The 19,068-nt window shown below is 40.3% G+C and overlaps 1 long non-coding RNA gene across 1 annotated transcript; it reads right to left on the bottom strand.

The window, feature by feature from the left end:
- Positions 1 to 2,626: 2,626 nt before the first annotated feature.
- On the bottom strand, positions 2,627 to 3,909 carry LOC142817402 (uncharacterized). Its single transcript, XR_012895214.1, has 2 exons — positions 3,829 to 3,909; positions 2,627 to 2,802 (listed from the first exon to the last, which is right to left on the bottom strand). It is a non-coding gene; the product is annotated as an uncharacterized LOC142817402 (long non-coding RNA).
- Positions 3,910 to 19,068: the final 15,159 nt, after the last annotated feature.

Genomic DNA, 19,068 nt, shown 5'->3' with positions numbered 1-19,068 from the left:
GGAGGAGGAAGACGACCCGGCTCGGATGGCTCCGCGAGAGCTTCTTGCTCACCAGCGATGCATGCGGCAGAAATATGGCGCCCCCCACAAATCTCTTAAAGGGGAAGACGCCATAGACCTCCGTAAAATTCAAACGGGAGTTTATCCAAATTTATTACGACTGAACAAAATTCATCCACCTTTGTATGGGCGCGATTGTCCGTGGTGTCGCGACTCGCCACCGACCCTTTACCATATCTCGTGGAGTTTTGCTAAACGGCCAAGTGAACGTGATCGCTTACAGCGTATCTATGGAATCGAAAACTCTTTGGAGCAATGGGAGGCACTCCTTGCTATCTCGGTCGCGGAGGTGCAACTAGCACTCCTGGACAACGTCCGGCAGGCAGCGCAAGCCAGTGGAGCCTTGGACATGGGGCCCAACCCATCTAGCTCCAAAAGTCCTTCTTTTTCAACCCAATATATTTATTTTTCTCTCTCTCTCTTGTACACTTTGGGACACTGTAATTCCTGGTTTAACTTGATACATCCGACTACGCGTACGATAACTTCTTAGGTACACGGATACAAGTTCGCATACTTTCATTAAAAGACGTATCTCATAAGTTCTCTTCAAACGTCAGTATATTTACATGGTAGCTTTTTTATGTGCTACATATTAGCCAAAATCCCTGAGCCATTGCGTTATAAAAAGTAATTTTATATTTAAACAACCTTCCAGTTGCATGGTTGAGGCTGCCGTTGAAACCGGGCTCAATGCTATAGAACTAAAAGGACAAACGCCACATATGTTGCCGCTGAGCATCCTCTTTCACTAGCAGGTCGTAAATGAGTTTTTGCTCATATTCACTTCGCTGATGACGCACCTACTTCTGTAATTGCACTGCAGCTGAAAATTCCTGGCGCCAGAATTTCCTGACCCTTCGCTTTTTTACCCTCATGTTTATTTCTGTACCTCGATATCTGCCTCAATTCCACATATGGTAAGCGCAATATATATCCGCAGAGTGCTCGGGCTTTTTTTTTCAAGCAGATGTTAGCTGGTATTTTAAGTCATGTTCACCTCGTCGGTGACGCACCCATTCTGCGATTCCACTTCATCGGTACTTTTCTGGCACCAGAATTTCCTGTCACTTCAATTTTTTTCACACACATACTTATTTCTCCACCGCAAAATTTGCTAAATTGCTACATCACCACGGCTGAATGTAGTATATGAACGTCGCAGCTACGGCCACGATTGTACATCTCTTTGGTCTTCAACAAGATCTCTTGGTGAGTATGCATTCACATAGTGGTGGTTGCGCACAAAATAAGTGCTTCATAAAATTTAGGTATCAGGGGCTGTATTCACAAACTAACTAACGAAAGTTTTTTGCGTAAGAGAACTTTTTGCGTAAGACGATTCACGAAACAAAAAAAAAACGACGTAGGAACTCATAGTTGTCTTGTCGGCCACTTCAATAATGCACGCTGGAAGATGTCAGCGATGGTGATGCAGTTGCTATATTTGCCTATGTAACCGGAAAATTCTCGCAAGTTGATTTACGAAGGAAAAGTTTGCGTGAAAACAACGTGGCTAGGAGAAAATCCTAGAAGTAATCCGCGCCACCCTCAGGAATAGTGTGGCTACTTGGAATTTGCCGCCGCAGTAGTATACTTTGGTGCCCCGGCTGGTTTGGGTTAATTCACGCCCATGAAGAGCTGCCTGATGACTGCTGGTGCGTTTTTATTTATTTCGGCGATTTGAGTTTCGTGCGTTGTTTTCCTTGTACGCAGTGGATGCCATTGACAATCATCGTTGTCCAATAAGTTTGGAGTGACAGTAATCGAAGAAACCTATTGGGCTTCAATAGCGTAAAATTATGCATGTAAAAATTTTTCTCTCAAAGCTACAAGAGCAGTTGTTTTTTTATCTCTTCTGTATACCATACAAGTTATATTGGGGTAATGTTAAATTGTGAATGACATCACGCACTGTCGCAGTTGTTGTCTGGGTAATGTAGACTAGTCAGGCACTTTTCGAGCCTTTGGCTGACTCTCCGAAGACAATTATGAATTGTCTTGAAGAAAGTCTGAGTGAATCAATGAAAGGTAGCCTCCATAACGTTTTTTCGTTAATAGTGATGACAACGCGTTACTTTTGGGGGAGGGGGGTGTCGCAGGGCGGTAAGGCGATCGTTTTTTTTATTAACTAGTATTAAATTTAGCAGCATGTACAATACTGCTGTTAAAATATAGCACTTTCATAGAGATTAGAAAACACTAAATAATGAGGTTGGCACGGCCAACGACGACAATAGTTCTTTGCAATACTAATACAGAAGATAAATATGGTTGAGGGTGAGTTTCATATCTTCAAACTTAAATACATTTAAATATTAACTGAATGATTTTTAGTTACGATTAGTCTCGCAATTTTTCAACACTACATTATTATTTATGTGGTGATACCATGTTAGCCAGTCGTGGCTCTAAGAGAGTGTCTGATAATCGGTTGCAATTTAGTATTACCGTATAGTCCTAGCACTATCATTAGAGAACACTACACCATGACAGTAGCTTGGCCGACAGGGCCAATCTATTGCTTGAAATATTAATGCATGTGTAGATAAACGAGGTCAGAGGGCCTTCTCACGTATTAAAGTTTTATTGCATTTGAAAAGTGATTCAATAGCCGACACTAATGGCCAGAGCTTGATCCGTATTCAGCATTCGTTCACTTCTTGGGCAAACCAATTGAACTAATGCCTCCGATGGCATCACCCAGAGCAACCGCTTCGTTAGGAGCCATGATGATCACAGCTGAAAATAGAATATGATTTGTTTTTAACAAGAAATAACACTAAATGAGAAAGTTCACATGAACCGCATCACTGCATTATTATGACTATATTTTTCTATTAAAAAGACGTTTCTGAAGATCACGTCCTCGACTATCACTTTGCCGATTGCGTTTCGGAGAAGGCAACGTGGTGAAGACCAGTGTAGAGTGCGGTGTAAGTGTAAGCTGAAAAACAGCAGGAGTTCTTTGTGGCCTGTGTAATATATCTATTGTGGGTTTCAAATTTAAAATTTAGGGAGGGTTAATAATAATAATAATAATAATAATAATAATAATAATAATAATAATAATAATAATAATAATAATAATAATAATAATAATAATAATAATAATAATAATAATAATAATAATAATAATAATAATAATAATAATAATAATAAAAATAATAATAATTTAAATAATAATATCATCATTAAAAATACTTGGTAAATAGCACCAACAAAAAACATAACTACGCGTGTACGACACCTATTGTGGAGTATTTTATAGTCTATGCACGGGCAGCTGCACATATGGGTAATGCCTCACAGTGCTTATTGAGAAATGCCTCACACTAAGAGAAATGCCTCACACTGCTTATTGATGAATGCTATTTATGAATGCATAATTTGCTCAGCCGAATCGAGTGATTGACTTTTTTCTAAACTATACTTGTGGCGTTTCCAATAAATGAGATTGTTCTAGAGCACGCATTGATTGATTTGATTGATTTGTGGAGTTTAATGTCGCAAAACCACCATATGATTATGAGAGACGCCGTAGTGGAAGTCTCTTAAAATTTGGACCACCTAGGGTTTTCTAACGTGCACCCTAATCTGAGCACACAGGCCTACAACATTTCGCCTCCATTGGAAATGCAGCCACCGACGCCGAGATTGTGATCCCGCTACCTGCGGGTCAGCAGCCGAGTACCTTAGCCACTAGACCACCATGGTGGGGCCTAGAGCACGTATTATTTATTTAAATATTACCAAAGCATTGCCTACCCAGTGCGACGGCAACAGCAACAAGAAGGTCCATTCCCAAAAGATGCTTCATTTTGAACTTTTTTTCTCTGCAGAAATAATTTGAGGCAATAAGGATTTAGCACTACAGTTTATACTTTCATGTTACTTATTTACACATTATTTTTGCTTCTATATTCAGTTGTAATACAATCATAGTGCTAAAAATTGCTGCATTGCTGCGGGTACTTTCTCATTTTCGTCAACCATATACATTCCTGTCAAGTCATTTGCATGGCTACCGCTGCCGATGTGCAATCGTACACTTTAAAATACCAAAATGTGTGTCAAGACTCTGATTGGAGACCATGGTTTTCTGAAAAATACCAAAATGTGTGTCAAGACTCTGATTGGAGACCATGGTTTTCTGACAGTTTCACTTTTTACGACCCACACTGATTAAATTGTCGAAGCGCTTCAAGCACGTAAAATTTGACAACGTGGTTCAACGATTCACAAACTATTTTAGGCGCCGCTGAGAATAAAAAAAGAAACATAAAAAGCACATTTGGTCTTCACCTGCTTATTCTCCCTGTGTGAGTTGGACCACAAATAAATTCGTAACCTGCCGAAGGCTACAAGTGACGAACATATTCTTGTAGATAGGGGTCCGAGGAAAACTCTTAAGAGGTAGAAGATAACACATCTGGGAGTAACCCTGAGAAATCCTTGTGGTGCTCACTAATTTATTTTATTTTTTTAATTCAGCCCTCAAAGCAGACAAATTCACAGAAGGAAGTAGGTAGGAATATAGATCAACTGGTCTCAAAGAATAGTAAGATAAAAATGACCACATTTTAATGTGTTTGTACTGATACAACCTATATATTACCACATTAAAACAATAGTTATCCTTGATTGATGCAATGTCAGAGGGAGGGCATTTTCACTACCCTGTGTTATAGTAGATACAAGAACATTTTTTTTTCGGAATGTGAGGCCTGCCTAATGGTAGCAAGCTGCGCTATCTGACGTGCTTTGCGGTGATAAAATAGGTGAGTCGGGAAAAATACTATGAGTATGTTTTATGAAAATATTCGAGTGGCAGAAATTTTGATGCGCCGTTAGCGATACCAGGAAAAATCAAGGCGAGTTTCATTGAATTATTTAGGCCACGGTGATTACTTTTCCCTGTAATCAACCCTACCTCCGCAGCCTGTTCATGTATTTGTTGAAATAATGTTTGAAAACGTACTATTCGAACTAATAATTAAGAGGCAAAAAAATGTATCAGAATTCTCCAAGCACGCTGTAATATTTTAGGGTTGAAGCACCTAAAATTACTGTGAATTTAGAGTACTAGGATAAATTTAAACTTATTGCAATACTCGAAGAGAACGATGAAGATCTCTCGGCTATATAATTTGAGCTAATGGAGGCGACCACCTAATAAGAAAAAAAATTCTCCGATGAGGGTTGTCGCAGTGTTAAGGACAACCTCAATATAACAAACATAATAAGCATTGTGGGTTTACGCTCTAAAACTAAAATCTGAATATGAGGAATGTAGTTGTGGAGTACTCCAGAAATTTTGATCCCCGTTTTTTGTGCACCGAAATTGTCGATAACCTAAGTGTTAAAACAATCTAGTTGATGGCTGCCTCAATGGTGGATGTGACTGTTAAAATAAAAAGCAGAGTATGAAGAGCAGGGCAATGCATCACCAATATCTGCCTAAGTGTAAGGGACAGAAGTCCAGATGTGAAGTTTCCTTCGAGTTCACTATAGACCCCGGTGTCTCGCCCATATGTCCTTCCCAAATACAACTGCTTTAGGGAACATACCGATCAGATGGACGAAAATGTAGGTGCCTTGTGGATTAGGACTGTTTGTAAAAATGGCGATTGTGAGCGATGTTCACGTTGTAGCGTAGCCATAAGCGATGCGTGGTACTCGTTCGGGGCACAAAACTCGACAGCACTGAACATTATTTGCGCTGAAAAATTTCCCAAACCTACCTCACAGATGAAGTTAACAAGCGAAAAGGAACTGACCATCGAAAAACATCGACGCTTATTGACAAAGTGCATTTTGGTTCAAATATGCAAACTTCGTCGCAATTACGCTTAGTAGCAAAAGGCGTAGGTGCGCTGAACACCACTGCAATAGTGTGGTGGCCACACAGTGCCGCAAATGTGAGATCGGCATGGGCATTTTCTGCTTCATATCATTTCTCACTAGGTTCCGAACAAATTCATAATTCTTTTCGCGATTGTCAAGTCGTGACAGAAAATTTGTCACCTTTGCTGTACCCTAAGGGCCCAGATTGACCACATGGTTATAGGCCATATCTTATAAACTAAGTTTTCATTCACATAGATACTGTCAGCATGATCTATCAGATGCATATAAAAGAAAATACGACACATGTTTTCACAACACGTATGAAAAAAGAAACTAGTGTTTAATGGGTTAACAATATGCAATATGAACAGAAGGGTGTAAGCACGCAAGAGGAAAGTTGTACGTTTAGGTACGTCTGGTTAACAACATTAGTGACACCATTACATCCGTTTTTTTTTTCAAAACTATGTATTGGGGCCAGTTCTTATTCACACAATTTACATTTACAAAGATAATCATAGGAATTCATTCATTCACCCCAGCTTTTGTACCAGTTCTTCAGGGAGTATGGGTAGATGGAGTAAAGCATGGCCTTTATATAGTTCAAGCCAGTAAAATGAAATGAAATAGATCATTGGCTCTGGATAGCGCGTCTAATCAAGACTGAAATTTAAATCCTTCAATCGCCATTCATAGAGACCTAGAATTCATTACTTACAGAAAATTGCTTCGAGCGCAGTAACGAAGAATATCATTCAAGCAATCGTAAAATAACTTTTGGCCGCATACATCGTCTGCTCTGCTATATAATTAAAGCAGCACATAACTACCTCACATGATGAGTTCAACGTCAATCCTAATAATGAATATGTTACAAAATATTTCAATATAACTTGCTCAGACCCCATAGAATAAGGCGTACAAGTGATTACTCGTACCAAAAAATAAGAATCATATAACCCAACCTGTAATTGCACCAATCAATAAAAAACTTTGCGTCCACATCTGTTACCTGCTCTCGTTATGTGATGTAATAAAAGCCACATCTAGCTCAAATAGTACGTTTTACGTAAAGGCTAATAATAAATAGGTTTTGTTTGACACATACGCCACGGATGTAGCGTATGTGTAGTGAAAAATTTTCGGCCACGTGGCGTTGTGGTCCGTGAACATTAGTGGTTGACTATACGAATTGTCATTGTATACTTATCATCATCATCATGATCATCGTCATCATCATCATGATCATCATTATTGTTCTTGCCATGATCATCAGCTTGATTACGCTCTCTGCAAGACAAAGGCCTCTCCCATCTTCTGCTTGTCAACATGGTTCTGTGCTTGCTGCTGCCATTTTATACCGAAAACTTTTTAACCTCATCTGCCTATCTAAAATTCTGTCTCACTCTAACCCGCTTGCATTTTCTGGCTATCTAGTTATTTACCTTCACTAACCAGCGGTTATCCTCTCTACACGCTACATGGCCGGCCCATATTCATTTCCTCTTCTTGATTTCAAATAAGATTTCCTTAACCCCGGCTTGTTCCCGGATCCACTCTGCACTCTTCTTGGTCTAATGAGGATGCACATACCATTTTCTTTTTCATTGCTTGCTGCGTGGTCCTCAATTCGGGCTAAGCCCTCTTTATAGGCCTCCAGCTCTCTGCTCCGTAGCTAAGTACCGGATAACTGTAGCAGTCATATACCTTCCCCTTGAGAAATAGTGTCAATATATCTGTCAAAATTCGAAAGCACTCGACAAATGTGCTCCACCCTATTCTTATTCTTCTAGTTACTCCAATCTCGTTGTTCGGCTCCGCGTTTGTTATCTGTCCTAAATTGACAAAGTCTTTTAGAACTTCAAGTGCAATACTACCAATCTCGAAACGCTGTTCTCTTCTGAGGTTGTTGTAGATTACTTTCGGTTTCTGCATGTTACTTTAAGATCTACCTTTCTGCTCTCTGTGTCCAACTCCGCAATCATGAGTTGCAATTCATCCTCTGAGTTACTCAACAATGCAATGTCATTGGTGAAGCGCAGTTCATTAAGGTGCTCTCTATTAAATCTTATCTCTAACCCTTTCCATTCGAGACCTCTGGAAACCTCCTGAAAGCAAGGGATAAATACCATTGGGGAGATTGTATCCCCCATGCCTTACACACTTCTTGAGTGGTATTCTTTTGCTTTCTTTATGAAACACTATGTTAGCTGTTGGCCCCTGTAGATTTCTTCCTGGATGTTTATATATGCTTCGTCGACGACCTGTTTACGCAGTGTCTGCATGCCTACTGATATTTCTACTGAATCAATGGTCTTCTCGTAATCAATGAAGGCTATGTATAGTGGTTGGCAGTATTCTGAGCATTTCTCTACTACCTTATTGGTAGTATGAGTGTGGTTGATTGTTGAGTAGGTTGTTTGAAATTCTGCTTGTTCCTTTGGCTGATTGAATTCAATGGTTGCCTAAATATGTTAGCAATTGCCTTTGTATTTAGATTGTATACGACGTAGAGCAAGCTGATCGCCCTGTAATTCTTCATCGCCTTGTCAACTCCTTTCTTATGTATTAAGATGATGTAAGAATTCTGGTACTCTTCCGGTCAGGAGACACCTTTTAAACACAGTGGCTAGTTTTTTAACACAATCTGTTCATCTTTCAGCAGATCTGATGTTACCTGATCCTCACCAGCAGCTTTGCCTCTTTGCATGCTCTCCAAGGCTTTTCTGATTCTTCTATCATTAATCATTGGGTACCATCAGGGTTACTGCTTGTTCTTATAGTAAGCTCGTGGTTGTCTCGGCTACTATACAGATCTCTGTGAAAACTCCTCCACTATTTTAACTATCCTATCCATATTGGTAGTTATTTTGCCTTCCTAGTCTCTAAGTGCATACATCTGATTTCTGCCTATCCCAAGCTTCCTCTTCACTGCTTTGACATTTCCTCTGTTCTTCACAGCATGTTCAATTCTCTTCATGTTATAAATTTTTACATCGGATATTTTACGCCTAATAATCATTTCTAAAGCTCAGCTAAATTTAAATTCAGGGCTTTCATGCTTTGACGCTTCTGAATGAGGTTCTTTGTTTCCTGGGACAGCTTGCCAGTGTCCTGTCTAACTGCGTACGTCCAACTTCCCCTGTATACTCCGTATTGTTACTCGTCAGATTTTCTTTCATTGCGCCAATGCTAAGGCTAGTTTCCTCGATAAGAGCCGAGTACCTGTTCTGAAGCGATACTCTGAACTTATGCGCTTTGCCTCTCAGTGCTAGCTCATTGATTCCGCTTCTTGTGCATCAGTTTCTGCCATTCCTTCTTCAAGTTTAGGCAAATTCAAGACTGTACCCTTCTATGGTCATTGCATCGTTCCTTGCCAAGCACTTACACATGCTGCACGATGCCTGAGTGTGCACTCACTATAAAGCCTATTTTGTTCTTAATTTTGCCATTATGGCTTCTCCATATTCATTTAGGTTCCCTCGTTTTCGGTAGAAGATAATCAATATTCGTAAATTATTGCGTTCTACAAATTTTACTAATAGCTATCCTCTGGCATTTTTAGTAACGACGCCGTAATCTCCTACTGCCTGGTCTCCAGCCTGCTTTTTTTCTACCTCGGCATTGAAGTCTCTCATCAGTATATTGTACTGTGTTCTTATTTTACTCATTGCCGATTCTGTGTTTTCCTGGGAGCTTTCAAGTGACGCGTCATCAAGGCTGGATGTATATGCATAGGCCTGTACCACCTTCATCTTGTATCTCCTATTGAGCTTATCAGGATACCTACCACCCTTTCATTATAGCTATAGTATTCCTCTATGTTGCCAGCTATATATCTGTGGATAAGGAATCGCACTCCCAGTTTTCTTTTTTTAGCCAAGCCACGATAGCACAGGACGTGTCCATTCTGTAGCACTGTACAGGCCTTATCTGTCGTCCTAACTTTACTGGGCCCTATTATATCCCACTTAACACCCTCTAGCTCCTCTAGACTTCCCTCACTAGATAAGGTTCTACCGTTAAACGTTGCCATGTTCAGGTTAAAATACACTTATAACACCAACTGAAAATAAATCAGTCACAGTCTTTAAACTGCACTAAGCAGAATAGTTAAATATTTTTTTAAGTAATGACGGTGGCAGAAAACAAGGACGGCGTTTGGGACGGCTTTTGATTTGTCACCCTTCACGAAAAAAAGAACGACCGGCTGCCGTTTGGGTGATCTCTCGCATTTCATGTGCGGTGAAAATGCGGGGTACTCAATTGTTGCTGCAGGTCTCCGAGTACATTTTACAATAAACATGCATGAGGTAGTTGTCCGTATAATAGGTTAAATATGCGTAAAAAATAAAATTCCCAATTTCTAAAGGATTGTGAAAAGACGAGAGAAACACTGAGATGTTGTAATGTCTATCATATATTTTATTTATTTATTTTATTATACCCTCAGGGCCAGGGGCATTACAGAGGGGAGTGGTACAGAACAAAGGCATAACATGAGGTAGCATGGTTACAAAAACGTTGTGTACATAAAAAGGAAAAGGAAAGACAAAACAAATTAGTATTATCGCAACAATGTGGTCACACAAACACAGATTAAACATTAGATATTTCTGCATATACAATATTGGCTAAGGCAGCACGGAACAGTTGGTTATCGGTGATACCCGCAATTTCAGCGGGAAGGTGGCTCCGTTCAAGGGACGAACGGGGCGAGAATGACTGAGTGGCAGATTTTGTATGATAATAGTTAATGCCAACCTTGTGACCAACGTTGTCATAATGCCAACCTTGCCATAGGCCGTAAAACTTAACAAAATATTTGTTCCCTCATAAACCTGTGCTTCGTTTTCTCGATAGTTTTACTTTTGATTAGCGTTGTTTTCACATATAGCACAGGCTCAGAAATTCATGACCTAGATTAAATAGAAATTTTCACCAGTTCCACTATGCCACCAATATTGCCGCGTCCACCAATCACCAGGAATGAATGCTGTAGTATTACCTAACTCTATTGTGGCTGGCGTGGTGTCACCTGAATGACGCTGTCAATCTGTGTAAACCTAACAATATTTATTTAAATACGGAACGAATATCAAGTGCGCAAAAGCAGTACAATAATTCTGGTTACCAACCATGATGTTTTCTTCTTTCATTCTAATAAACATTTATTTAGTAATAATTCTTCACAATTATTTTCCCATGACATCCATGGCTATGAACGTTATGAAACTTTAGGGTTGGATAAGATAAAATATTCATACAAACTTTGCGCACTCCATGCATGTAGAGATACAAAAAATTGCCAAACTCTTGCCATACAGCCCGTATTCCAAACCGCGTAAGTCTCGTACAGCTTGCATTCCACTTCTCATCTTAGTCAAGGTAGAATTATATTCTTTTCGCCCCCCATAATTACGTCCATCTCTCCGCTGTTGTGTCGAGAGTGGCATATTGATTAGGAGCGATGATAAACACACCTAAATAAGCACGCCTTTCGATGATGAGCCTACAAGGCTTCTCCTTAGTAAAGAGAATCAAATTATTTACGTTGCGCAAACACTATTACTGAGTATTTAAATGCCGTAGTGGGGTCATGCATTCCGCTTTCAAGCTTTGGTTCTTTAAACAATGCCTCGATTGATCTTCGTTCATTTTAAGGCTGTTTAGATTGGCATTTCGATGTGTTAAAATTTTGGCACCTTCTTAAAACTATAGAGCTCAATGTTTCATTAACAAAAACTGTCGGACTTCTTTCTTTGACCCATTAACTAGTTTGAAATAACCTAAAGCAAAATTTGTGTACCTAGACATCCTGTCCGAATATTTTTCTCACTAGATATTTTTTTGCGTTATCAGGTATTTGACATAATATGCAATCTTTACATGCTCGCTATGACGATGGGTGACTTTATTGCACAGTGACTCTTATAAACTTACTAAAACTTTGTTAGGACGTCAATAGCTAGAAGTATTCAAGTTGGAGCAACCATTCCAATTGAAATATTGCGCATACAACACTCCTTCAAGAGCGGAGACAAATCAAGAAGAAGCCCAGTAGAAGACCCGCATTGATTTAGTGGCATGTCTGTGTAATGCGCTCATTTATTGTACGTGTGTCGGTGTTCCAGTACGAAGTCAGACCGAAACACATGCAGACACATGCGAATAAAGGAAAACATACGGGATTTTTCAGTGTGGTGCTGAGGTTGTGTCAGTCTCAATTCTGCCAAAATGGTTCTTTGGCACTGTTGTGCCCATTAGAATCTCAAGGCTGTGTAGTTGTTTCAAGGTTTGCCATAAAATTACAGTGAATGCATTAGGTTACGCTTGCAGTAAACAATTTGTGCTTTTCCCAGAGCAGCCTCAAGTTCAGATTTATTACTGGCATTGCGTGTTTTCGAGATAATTTATAATAAACAAGTTGAATTTACCAAACTTGAAACACATTATGCAGGTAACAGAAAACAAGCCTTGAAATTGGTATCCTGAAAGAAGCCTTTTTATCAGTGGCCTTGCAAAAAAAGGTATGGTGGGAGGTAGTTGTGGGCTTTTCGAATGTATTGCACGAGGGGGTGGTGGAAGTGAACACGTAATTAAATATGATTGCTGCCATTATAGTATTCGTTATTGAACCCGGAGCGATTTTCCGCGAGTGATGAACAGTTTGTCGTTTTGAATTTGGTTTGAGGACTTTCAATTGAAATACTTATTAAATATTTGCTTGCACAGAAATGCCTGAGTTGTTCCTGGTACTGACTTTATTGACATAAGTGAAAAAAATTCGCCCTATATATTAACCACAAGAGCACATGTTTCGCACTATCTACTTATACTCTCTGAGGCCGCTCAACTAAAGCTGTGGTGAGTGAACAACTTCATGCAAATGTCTGTGTAAATAAGAGCTTTTTAAGTATTTTGCGAACATTAGGCCCCAGTTTCACAAAAACTTGTTTCCAAGAAGTCATTATGTTGTTAGCTTCGTGTGCTGACAAGTACATTTTCGCTGTTTTGCAGATGAGTGTTTAAATCTCGCCTATCGTTGATAATTGATTCATTACAGTACAGCTGATTGTATTTATTATTCACTACTCATATTTTGAAGAAATACTCCAGGCGAAAGCTACCGTATATCAGGCCATAATTTTAATACATCTCAACAAACCATTAGCCTTCATGCAGACCTCAAGATGGGACAGGTGGTTTAGCTGATAGAGCAAAGCATTAAAGCGTCTCGCCCTATATTATGGCCAGGTTCATACTGATAGGAATGCCAAGAATTTTCGAACATGCATTATTCAAAGTATTATAGTTGTCTGGAAGAGAAGTCACTTTTTCGTCTTCATGGGTTCCGAGAATCCATAGCTATGTGAAACGAGCCTTTGTGATTGAATGATATTAAGCAGAGCTGCACCCATTTTTTTATATTCTTGTCGTCCGTGTACAAGTCAAATGTTGCACTACAAAACTTTTACATAACATCCACGATATTCGTGATAAACAATCAACCGGTCATGGTAAGTTTTTGCACTTTTTCAACGCATAGTGTAAGATGCACATGAGCACTTTCATTTCAATATTTAGTGATGTAGATTCTGGTTTTTCATGGAAATCTGTGGAGTCCTTCTATAATTATCTTTAGTTCAAGGACCTTCTGGTATTGTTTCGCATGCATCTTTCTTTTTGCCGATGAGCCCTGCCACGGTGGTCTAGTGGCTAAGGTACTCCACCACTGGCCCGCGGGTCACGGGATCAAATCCCGGCCTTGGCGGCTGCATTTTCTATGGAGGCGGAAATGTTGTAAATCCGTCTACTAAGATTTGGGTGCACGTTTTAGAACCCCAGGTGGTCGAAATTGCTGGATCCCTCCACTACGGCGTCTCTCCTAATCATATGGTGGTTTTGGGACAGTAAACACAAAAAATCAATCAATCAATATTTTGCTGATGATGGTGCACCATTTCTTGAAGCTAATACTAAAAGCGAATGAAATGGAATGAAAAAAAACTTGATTTCACTAAAAGGGAAATAAGTACTTCTCAATTCGACTTGAATCTTGTATCGAACAGGCGCATGGATATATTTTAGAAAATAACCATCTGGAACAGAAAGATCATGTGTCGCTTCAGTGTGTACCGCCCGTAATGGGTTGATTGATTGATTTGTGGGGTTTAACGTCTCAAAACCCCGCTATGAATATGAGAGACGCTTTAGTGGAGGGCTCCGGAAATTCCGTCCACCTGGGGTTCTTTAGCGTGCACCCAAATCTGAGCACACGGGCCTACAACATTTTCGCCTCCATCGGAAATGCAGCCGCCGCAGCCGGGATTCGATCCCGCGACCTGCGGGTCCGCAGCCGAGTACCTTAGACACTAGGCCACGGCGGCGGGGCACCCGGATTGGGTTAACTGAAACAAAATATAGTCGCTGCGCGTTATCTTCTTTGAGGTAACCTGAATTGCTTTACCATAATAGCACTCCCAGCTTAACAGTCAAGAACGCAATCAATTTTTCGCCGACACTAAACGCGCGTCAAAGTTTCTGCCATTTGAAAATTTTGCTAAACTGTACCACCCTAGAATTCTTCACGGCACTCTACTTTAACAACTAAAAATATGTCTGATTTCGCTGATGATCTCTATAAGGTAGACAATAAAATTTGTAAATCTGGAAAATAGTTCATATATTTAGTACCGCAACCGTCAATCCAATAGAAGCAGCCTCCCGCAGCTGAGTAAGAATGAATGAAGAACAATATTTTTTTCTACCACACCTAGTACCCCTGCGTTAAAATTAACACGTTAGAAGTGTGCTGAATTATGTCTTACTTTATGTTTTCTACCGCCATCTTATTTACAATTCCGCACATTGTCTCTGCAAATCGATCGGCTTTGAAGAGAAATCACTAATTGATATGAGATGAATAAATCACAACCACCAGGTACAATCAAAGGATTTTCTAGATATGTCTTCTAGGTTCGCTTCGAAATTCACGTAAGAACGCTAATTAAATTGATGTCTCTTGCAAAATAACAAACAAAATTATTGTGCAGCTAAACCACTGAATTGCTGTGATTGTAGTGCTAAAATAATTATGTTATACGTTTCTTCTCCACAGAAAGAATTGCAGGATGGATCAATTCTTTGGAATGAACCTGCTTCTTGCTGTTGCCGTCCCTTTAGGTGCGCAATACTTTGCTGACTCTAAACCCTTTTTTGTATTACACCTGTGGGAATTGCTCGAAAGGCCGGAAACATAGTTTGCAAAAAAAAGACTGTTCTCACGTTTTTGGTGAATTGAGGTTATGCTAAGCATGCGGAGGGCATGTGATCATGTTGAATATCTTTTATTGAGCGACACGTTATGGAAAGTGAGGCTTAATATATGTACAAATGTTGCACGGACATCCACTTGTTGAAAAACTGCAGATGCTTAAAAACCAGTTGTTCCCTCTTGCACGAAACTGCCAACAGTAACACCATGTATATTAGAAACATCAGAAGCGATGAGCTTATATGAAGCGCTGGGGCTCACGACGATATTAGCTGTGGACGCTGCTACGTGAATCAACTTCAGTGAGTGTCACCTAAGTACAATCGATGTTCGCTGGATGTCGCAGCTGTATGATAGGTGTACATATGTAGTATTAATCAAATTCGATAGCCAGTACTGCATCCACAATCGCAGTTTCACGAGCATCAGAGTCTATTGAAAAGTAAGTCCGTGACCTGGCATGGCTCTGTGGTAGGATATTTGATCGCTACGCAGGTGGCTGGGATTCAGTTTCTGCTCGGACCATGATATTTATTCTGTGCGTTCGTTGGGTCAACGTTACCGAAGACATTTTTTTCTTAACACTTACGCGTTAAAACTACCCTTGTGTGTTCTTGAAGCATCTAGGTAGATACTAAGTTTCTATCACCTGTGGCACATGCCCGCATACCAGTGGCACACACTCGCCTCGGGTATGTGCCACTATTTGAAAGGAGGTTTTTACGACGTGTGCGATGAAATGGTGACATTATTCATGTCTTGACCTCTGCGTATTATTCGTCAAACCTTGGTACCCTTCATGGTATTTTGGTTCACGCCCAGTCAAGAGGGTGATCATGAGAGCGCCCAGTCGTGAGCGGCTAGATAGATAGATAGATAAATAGATAGATAGATAGATAGATAGATAGATAGATAGATAGATAGATAGATAGATAGATAGATAGATAGATAGATAGATAGATACAACAGTTGCTTGCATTACACAAAGAAATGCTTCGCATTTAAATTGGGATACTTTATTTTGTTGAGCGAAATGTCTGCTAGTCCAGTGCTTGGGCCTTCAGACCAGACCAATCGCTGTACATAGCACCAGAATTCAACAGTAGCGAGCTAATAGAGCACAAGAAACGCTTTCAACCGGATGCCACGAGTGTACTACAGTGAGAAGCAGTAAGAGTGCGTACTTGACCCACCCGTCTGTGTTCATCCCAATTTGTAGTCTCGTGGTTAATCTCAATGAAGCAATCTTTTAACTCAGGCCATCATTGCCATCATTGCGTCACCCATAAACTATGTTATAGTAAACTATGTGCTAATGGAGAAAGCGTTTCCAAAGGCAGGTATGGTGAGAGTTTATTACAAGTGGCTCTTACCGAGTTCTTCATCTATTAGGGGCATTTAAGGAAGCCATATTCTCGGGGAATCGTATCTCATGCAATATACGATTTGTTGTCTACCGGGGATATGATTAACTGTAACAGTTAACCATCATAGGTTCGGTTTGACGTGGAAAAACTACGCTATCATTATGAGGCAATATCAGTAGAAGACTCCGTAAATATCTCCCACTTGGTGTTCCTTAACCTGTTCAAAAATCTAACATTACGGGTGCAGAATTTTCACCTCCATCGAAAATGCTGCCGCCACCGGCATGACTGACCACGCATAGTTCTGGATCGCAATCATTCACCGCAACCGCTGCCACACTGTGGTTGGTAAATGACGAATGTGTCTGCCTCAGTTTTTAGTAATTGCTGCCACGCACACGTACCTTTAGTCCTACCTTTGCTTGAGGTTTAATAGAATGCTCGCTTTAATGAGGCACTGAGTTGCGTCAAGATTCAGTGGCTCTAATTTCACAAATATACAGCGAAATCTGCTATGAGATCACAAGAGGGGCACCACAGTTACCCGCCGTCAGTGTTCGTAACCATTATCGTGCCATAGTCGATGTTTGTAAACGGTATACTGCGCTAAATACGAAAGAAAGAAAAATACAAAAAAACAAAATTCGTGATACAATGGGGTTCTAACCGATGCAATCTCCATGCGAATGAAGTATTATATCACAGAGCCATGCAGGCATTCGAAACATTTTCACAAAAAAAAAACAAGCTTTGTGTCGGGATGAAACCACGCTAACGTACCCAGTACCACGTGGTGAAATTGTAAAACAATCAGGTGAGAAAATGCAAATCCCATACCAATAGGTTCGTTGATGCTTTCAAACTTACAAAATACTCAGCCGTAATTCTTCGTGGTAATCAGCCGCCGCATCATTTTATGGAGTATATAGTGCGTACAGTGCAAACGTACTTCTTTTAGTAGCCCCACTTGTGCTTTCAAGTAGTTCTAGTAATGTCATTGTTCCAGCTTTCGCTTTGACCATGTTGCTCTCGATGCGTAGGCCCACGCTTTTTATGCAAGAACAACGCTTGTGACGTCTACTACTGTATGAGAATAAAATACATAAGGCCGGGTTGGTTCCGATTCAAAGCGAATGAAAAACTAGATGGAAATACCACAAAATTCACCAGGAGTGCAACTCCCGACTCACCAGCATCAAAACAATGCGATTTGGTATATCGTCAATGCCAGCACGCGCACCTGCCGTGTTAAGCTGAACAAATTAATGACTACCCAAACATAGACACTGCTTATTGTTGTGATGTTTAGCGTGCAATGTCATCACACAGCACACAGGCTTCCTGCGTTTAGCCTCTATGAGTATACTGCAGCCATAACCAGCATGGAACTCACGACCGTTAGAAACGTCTTTTTAAAAGCGAGTTGTACCATATTTACACATTTCATTGGTCTACCAAGATTTTTAAATAAATGGGTACTGCTTGCTTTTTTTTGTTTTCAGCTGTGATTATCAATTTTAATTTTAATTTTCAGCTGTGATTATCATGCTGCCCAGCGAAGCTGCAGCTCTCCGCGGCGCCGTCGGCGGCATTAACTCCATTGGCATGCGAAGGAAATAAACGACTGCTGGAAATGACTAGATCGCTGACCTTTGGGGCCAGCCACCCAAAAACCAAAACGCCCAACGGAACGCTGATTATCTGTATTTTTTTCTCTAGTAACGTGTTATTTTTTATTATGAATGGGCTGCGGTCATGGTATAGTTCTACAAATCACTATCATACTGTTATATGACCAACAATAATAAAGCAACAGCCTTATATAAAACCTACACAGAATCACAAGAATTTGGTAACAACTATAGCTGCTGTGCTCCACAAGTTAACTTCGACGAGTCCCGAAATTTTGGCGCACTGAATTTGGGAGGTGGTATGTTGTTTAATTTCATATGCCTCTTCTTGTACATAGCTTTGTGAATTCTAGGTACCAGTAGAGAAGGAACGAAGTCAAAGAGGGTACTCTAAAGGTACTAAGAAAATGCAGCCAAAGCCCAGTTTGACACTCTAAGTGACTGAATGATATTGCTAGGCTTTTTGGAAGTTTTGAGTGTGAAGCAAGCACACCAGCCCGAGAAAGCTCCCTATACATTTGATGGGGGGGGGGGGGGAGCTAGGTTTTCTGCCATTCTGTTTCCCGCTATCCCACTGGCCGATTTACTCGCACAGACTACATGATAAACCTTTTACTCTACTTTCATTCCATGAAGCTAAAAAGTTCGACCCATAAAGGCATAACAGCCTCATTTTGGTACGTTTCCATTATTCGCCTTACGCTGTTCAAGGAAACTCCGGATATGGCGTTTGTAAAACGTTTTAAAAAACTCAAATTCTCGTAAAATAAAGCGCCAGGCAGCGTATTCAAGTATTAAGCAGGAATAAGAACAGAAAATCTTCCTAAGGGGGCTCATCGAAGGCCGCTTCTTCGACAATAGCAATATGTGAAACTCGATGGCC

Source organism: Rhipicephalus microplus, chromosome 5 (assembly GCF_043290135.1).
Source record: "Rhipicephalus microplus isolate Deutch F79 chromosome 5, USDA_Rmic, whole genome shotgun sequence".
Taxonomy (NCBI): Eukaryota; Metazoa; Arthropoda; class Arachnida; order Ixodida; family Ixodidae; genus Rhipicephalus; species Rhipicephalus microplus.
This window is presented reverse-complemented; position numbering and strand designations above follow the sequence as displayed.